This window comes from Peromyscus leucopus, chromosome 8b (assembly GCF_004664715.2).
Source record: "Peromyscus leucopus breed LL Stock chromosome 8b, UCI_PerLeu_2.1, whole genome shotgun sequence".
NCBI lineage: Eukaryota > Metazoa > Chordata > Mammalia > Rodentia > Cricetidae > Peromyscus > Peromyscus leucopus.
The window spans coordinates 99334562-99341146 of record NC_051086.1 but is presented as its reverse complement, the minus strand read 5'-3'; positions in this window follow the sequence as shown (position 1 = coordinate 99341146).

The following is a 6585-nucleotide window of genomic DNA, read 5'->3' as shown; positions in this document are numbered from 1 at the left end:
TGATGCACTGGGATATAAGCCAAATGAACTCTTTCCTACCCTAAGTTTCTTTTGATCATGATATTTGTCACAACAGGGGCATGAAACTAAAACAATGGCTTAATAAAGAGGCTCAGAATAGTTTCCTGCACCGAGAAAGTGAAATGTAGGTGCTAACCATCACTTTGACTTTCTTTGTCATGGTCATCACTAACATCACCATTGTTATTGCCGCCACTTACATCACCATCACCATTATCATTATATCATAAATGCTGCTCACAGGATTCCTTGAATGATTATTTAAAATACAATCAGTACTTTGAAATAAAAGTAGAGAAGAATGATAGCAGCGACTTTTGCTCCCTCACTATTTTGAGGGAAAACATAATATTCTCAGTAAAATGAAGACAGGCAGACCAACACCACTGAAATCCATTATAATTTCATAGTAACAGAAGTGTGAGCTGGGGATGTGGTTTGGAATGTAAAAGTCACATTTCTCAGCCTCCCTTTCAATGAGGTGTGGCCACATAACTAAGTTCTGGCCAATGGGAATTGTGTCAGAAGTCAAACCCCTAAAAAGAGAGGAGCGAGCCTTCTCTTTAACTTCCGTCTGGATGGAATACATGGGTGGCTATGGGAAGCTAGAGAGGCCAACTTGCCTTGAGGTGGAAACCAAGTACTGGAAGGTACAGTCATGGGCCAGAAGAACCCCGAGGCCCATGGAAATGCTGAACCATCCACCCTTGAATGTTGGAGGAAAGAAAAACAGATTTATTTTTCTTTTCTGCTTGGGATCAAACCCTTAGCCTTGCACCCGGCTTCTCTTCTTGTCAGCCACACCGCCACTGGGGGACACCCCTCACCACAGTTTGCTTTTCAATGCCACTGAATGAACCCAGGGCCCGAAACACACGAGGCCAGCATGCTACCGTTGAACCACTCCCACCCCCTGCCCCCGCAGCTAAACTGATAATTCTTCTATCTTATGTATGGCATTACTAAATAATGTAATTGTTCTGTGTTTAAAGAGTGAACGTTCTCCCCGGTGGCCTAAAGAGCAAAGGAATGAGGAAGGAAGGATGGAAAAGCCTTGTGTTGATACAAAGAGAAAAACACAGGGAAGAGCCAGGCAGAGTGGTGCAGACCTGCAATCTCAGCCTTTGGGACACAGAGGCAGGAGGATCAAGAGTTCAAGCCCAGTCTTGATACGTAGTGAGTCTGAGGCCAGCCTGGGCTGTAAGAGAGAGAGACCCTGTCTCGAGCAAACAAACAATACATATCACATCTATGGAATATGTTATGTAATGTAAGTTCTTATTTTTAATTATATGTATATGTGTGTGTGCTTATGTACCTTCATGTAGCACCCTGTGGAGGTCAGAAGAAGATGTCAATTCCCTGAAGCACTCCAGCAGGGAGTTGTGAGCTGCCATGTGAGTGCTGGGACTTGAACTCAGGTCCTCTGCAAGATCAGTCTATGCTCTTAACCACTGAGCCATCCCTCTAGCCCAAGAACTCCCTATGTTTTTGTTCCAGGTGGCTCTGTTATATTCATGCAATTCTGACCATGGAAGGAGGAGGGGCTGAGTTCCAGAAGGACAGAACTCTGGAAGAGAGATTGTTCCTGGGGTCTTACCTTGGCCTCCACACTCCTGTGATCTCTGTGAAAGAATTCAGAGAAGACACACAGAGCATAGTCCAGAAGATACACAGCGTGTATTACAATATAAAGTGGAGTGCTCCCTGGGGTGTGAGTAGACAAAGGACAAAGAGATCATTGTGTCAACCTGTATCTTTAGGTAGGCTTTATGCTATTTCTTAAGGTCTCTTGCATAGACTGCTCTCTGAGGGGTGTTTTTCTGGTCAGGAGATGGACACGACCATTGTGATGGAGTCTTCTGGGAGGGGACCATGGTGTGTCTTTACCAGAAAGCCTCAGCTGTGTAGTAATCTCACGGCCTCCCATGTAGTTCTAAACTAGGACCGGAGACAGGATCCAGATTCTGACCTTTAGACCAGTAACCAGAAGAGAGGGTTTGGTTTTCCTTCCAGCTTTACATGCTGAGGGAGGAGGTCCATCTTCAATGACCATCCAGCCTGCTAATATTTAACCATTTATGTGACAGAATGGAAGGGGACAGAGGGGTGGACCAGGGATGATGGGAAGAGTGGAAGAGATAAGGGGAAAGCACATAGTTACCTTCAAGTTAATCCTTCAAAGTGGAAGGCTTTTAATTCACAGACAATGTTTCTTTACACCTGATATTTTGGAAGTGGGAACAAATGGAAAGTCTTATTTCATCTGCCCTAAAAATTAGGCATGGATGGGCAGGAGGAAAAAAATAGTGTCCTCTACAGGGAGAAGGTGATAAGAGACAGAGCCCATGACAGTCAGGTGAGTCACATATTCACATCCAACTATATTGGAGGTGAGGCCACCAGGCAGGGGATGTGGCTGAACACAGCACAATTTAAAGACAAGCTCAGTGGACAGGGCTTTGGTCCCATGTATTGCCCTTTTCCTGGGGCCACAGGGCAGGGTCAGGACTATATTACAGTGCTGTGCTATCAGCGTGACATCGTAGGCTGCCGGGTAATGGGTGGCTGGCTGTGAGACACACTAAATAAAGCCGGCCCAGAATAGTCTTCCGGAGTCTCGCACTGTCTGTTTCTCTAAGGTACCCCGTCATTTCTCGACCTTATTGCTACCCTGCACTTTCCCTATCGTATGAGGCGACTCCACAGGGCAGGACAGAGGCTAGTGAACTGTACTTTGTGGTTGGGTAGAATTACTGTTTGCTTCAAAACGAATGCTTGGGCCTGAAAAACAGCTCGGTGAGCTCGACTTCTCTTGGAGCCGGTGGGGTCGTGTAGAGTGGAGGCGGGTGGCTGTGTACAGGAGGAGACCCCAGGTCTGTGGGCATGAGTTCCCTTGTTGCTGTATCACTGGCCGATGGATTACTTACATGCTTAGGGTCCCTCCACTCTGAGGACCACAGGGAGATCATAGGCACAGGAAAGGGACCCAGGGAGATGACCCAGTGCATAAAACGTGTGCCTTGCAAATGTGAGGGCTGTAGTTTGAATTCCTGGCACCCATGTAAAACCAGAGTGGGTGTGGCAGCCCTCTTGTAATCCCAGCACTAGAGAGGTGGAGGCAGGTGGATCCCCAGGGCAAGCTAGCTAGCTAGGCTGGCCAAATCAACAGGCTTCGAGTTTATGGAGAGACCGTCAATCTCCTTTCCTATCGTAGTGTGGTGGTATTGTGTTCCCCAAAATATTGTGTACTCTAATAAATTTATCTGGAGTCAGAGAACAGACAGCCACTAAATACAAAGGCTAGAAAATGGTGGCACTCACACCTTTAATTCTAGCATTCCAGAGATAGAAATCCCTCTGGATCTCTGTGAGTTCAAGGCCACATTGGAAATAGCCGAGCATGGTGACACACGCCTTTAATCCCAGAAAGCCAGCCTTTAATCCCAGGGAGTGGTGGTAGAAAGCAGAAAGATATATAAGGTGTGAGGACCAGAAACTAGAGGCATTTGGCTGGTTAAGCATTGGGCTGGTTAAGCTTTCAGGCTTTGGAGCAACACAGTTCAGCTGAGACCCATTCCGGATGAGGACTCAGAGGCCTCCAGTCTGAGGAGACAAGACCAGCTGAGGATCCGGTGAGGTGAGATAGCTGTGGCTTGTTCTGTCTCTCTGATCTACCAGCATGGACCCCAATAACTGACCTCAGGTTTGATTTTATTAATAAGAACTTTTAAGATTCCTGCTACATCGTAGTGATAAAATACCTGGACCAAATTGACTTAGGGGGCAAAGGGTTTATTGTAGCTCACAGCTCCAGGTCTGTCATAGCAGCAAAGTCACAGCAGCTGCTACTTGAGGGAGTTGGACATATCACATCCATCATCAGCAAGAGACCAATGAATGCATGCGTGCTTGTGCTCAGCTAGATTTCTCTACCTTCCCATCATTTAGGATCACCTGCCTAGGGAATGGTACCACACACAGTGGACAAGTCTTCTCACCTCAATTAACATGATCAAGATAATCTCTAATAGGTATGTCCACAGGCCAACCTGGTCTAGACAATCTCTTGAGACTCTTTTCCCAGGTGACTCTAGATTATGTCAAGTTGACAAAACTAACCATCACAACTTGTCTCAGGAAATAAAGTGTAGAGTGTGACCAAGGGAGATATGTAGTGTTAACCTCTGGCCTCCTCATGTGTATACTAGAGGTATGCATGTATAACATGTATAATACATGTGCAAATACCACATATGTATACACAGACCAAAAAAAAAAAAAAAAGGCGGATTGTAGGAAGTAGAGGAACCTTGAGTGAGTGAAATCCTCAGTGAATATGGACTGTTGACATGGGCAAGGCCATGCCAAAGACTTGAATGCACGGGAAAATGGCAAAGTTGTTCCCCATACAGGCCAGGCTCACAGTTGACAAAGCCTTCCTCTGTCCAAGTATGAGTGTTTACAGATGATTGGTCAGCGTGTACACAAACTAGCAACTACAGCTTCCTGCTCTCCCAGATGTGTACAGCTGGAGGCTGCTCCCCCATAGAGATCTCCTGGAAGACTAGTTAGTCCCTTCCTGTGCTGTTCATAATAAACACGCTGAGGTTCTGGGTTCCACAGTAGTAGGTGCCACTCCCCACCAGAGTGACCACACCCCCACCTGACCTCAGCGTTCCTGAATGTGTGTCTGTGTCTGTCCATTCTTCATTCCCTCACCCCTAGTCAGAGTTCCAGGACTCATGCCAAGAGTGTTGTGGAGTAGAAGAGAATGTGACCTTGAGTCAGATCAGTGTGAATCACGATGAGAAGAATTAGCTGTTATTAGTAGAAACTGTTTCTTGCCACTGTATATTGGTACACATGAGCGTTTGCTGTGGGTTTGATTGACTCGTGGGTGGGCTGAGTGCAAAGGCCTTAGTGTTCTGGTAGTACAGTGGAGGGAAATGTCCCCTGTCCCTCCTTCCTGCGCTTGCATTTACCTGGCCTCCATGCCACCCCTCCACTAAGATGGCATTTGAATACATCTTGATGGTTTTGTACCACGCCTCCTTTGCATATCTCCCTGGGTCTCCTCCCTCAGGCTCTAGACTAGCTGGCTCCTGTGGTGTGGTTCTGGGTGTCTGGTTCTCTTCTTGTTTTGATCACTTCCTCTTTCTTTACAGGGTGCCTCATTTTCATTCTTTATATTTTATTATTTTATTTCCCCCCAGAGTTTCACCTCTTCCTGCCCCTCCCCCCACTTTTCTTTCCATATGTTCACTGGTTTCAGCTACTTTCATGATTCCAACCCTCTCAATACCTCCCAGTGCTTAGGATCAGTCATTGCTTTTAGTCTTGGATATCCCCCAGCTTCAGGGCTGTCCTGGGACAACTGTCAAACCAATTTCAGTTCTTCCCAGAATTTCATTTTTCTTTGAGTTGAGACTAAGGAAGGGCAGACTTTCTCAGAGATACAGAAATCTGGGCCATGCCAGTGGTTATAATTTATCCCTTGGAGGAGGCTGTGTGGAGGGAGGAGAAAACAGCCACAGGACACAGAAAGAGACACCCTGGTGGGGGGCAGCCTTTTGATTGGTTCCCATTGTCCCCAAGCTTCAGTATCCAAGGATGGTCTTTGATGAAGGATGTGTGATGACCGACCTAGCTTTCTAATGCGTGTCCCCATTTCCTTTTGTGTGTTCTGGGTAGATTTATGATACCTGCAAACGAAACAGTCCCGGCCAGGACGGGCTCTAAGGGAACAGACATCCCACCCAGGCTTCTGTCGTAAGCCTCTGGACAAGGGTGTTAGGGACTGAGCTGGGATCCTTGTAAGAAAGACAATGTGCACTCTTAACTGATGAGCCATCTCTCCAGCTTCCACACCCACGTGAAGATTTTTTCTTTTCTTTTTTCTTTTTTTGAGGGGAGGGATTCAAGACAAGGTCTTACTATATAGCCCTGGCTGTCCTGGAACTCACTCTGTAGACCAGGGTGGCCTTGAACTCACAGAGACCCACCTGCCTCCCCATCCTGAGTGCTGGGATTAAAGGCATGCGCCACCACCTGGCCACATGTGGAAGTTTTTAACTGCGTGACTTATTTGAAACTTTTTTAGCAGGCTCCTCAACCTAAAGCCTCAACATTCACTGGAGGGATCAAGCTTCCTGGGGAATAGCAGTCACAGATGGCCACAGGCTGAAACCAAGTTTGAGAAGCCAGATTCCTAGCGCCGCTCACGAAAGCCTCCCCCTCTTCCCCCTCCTCCTCCTCCTTCTCCTCTCTCACTCTTCCCTCTCTTCCACCGCTTGTTTATTTCCTGCCCTTTTTTCCTCCTCTCCCTGTCCCCTTTTCTGTTTCTGAGACAGGCTGAGCATAAGTACAGCTAACAACCAGGAAAGACTCTAGAAAAACCAAAGGGACAATATGTTAGTGTCCATCCAGCAGGAAGTGGCAATGTATTGCTTAGGTAACGCAGACAGCAATAGAATACAAAACAGACAGCATGGCCCACCCAGGTGGACTTTGTCACTTCCAGTGACTTATTCTGTCTCTACTAAGCAATGTTCGGAATGAACC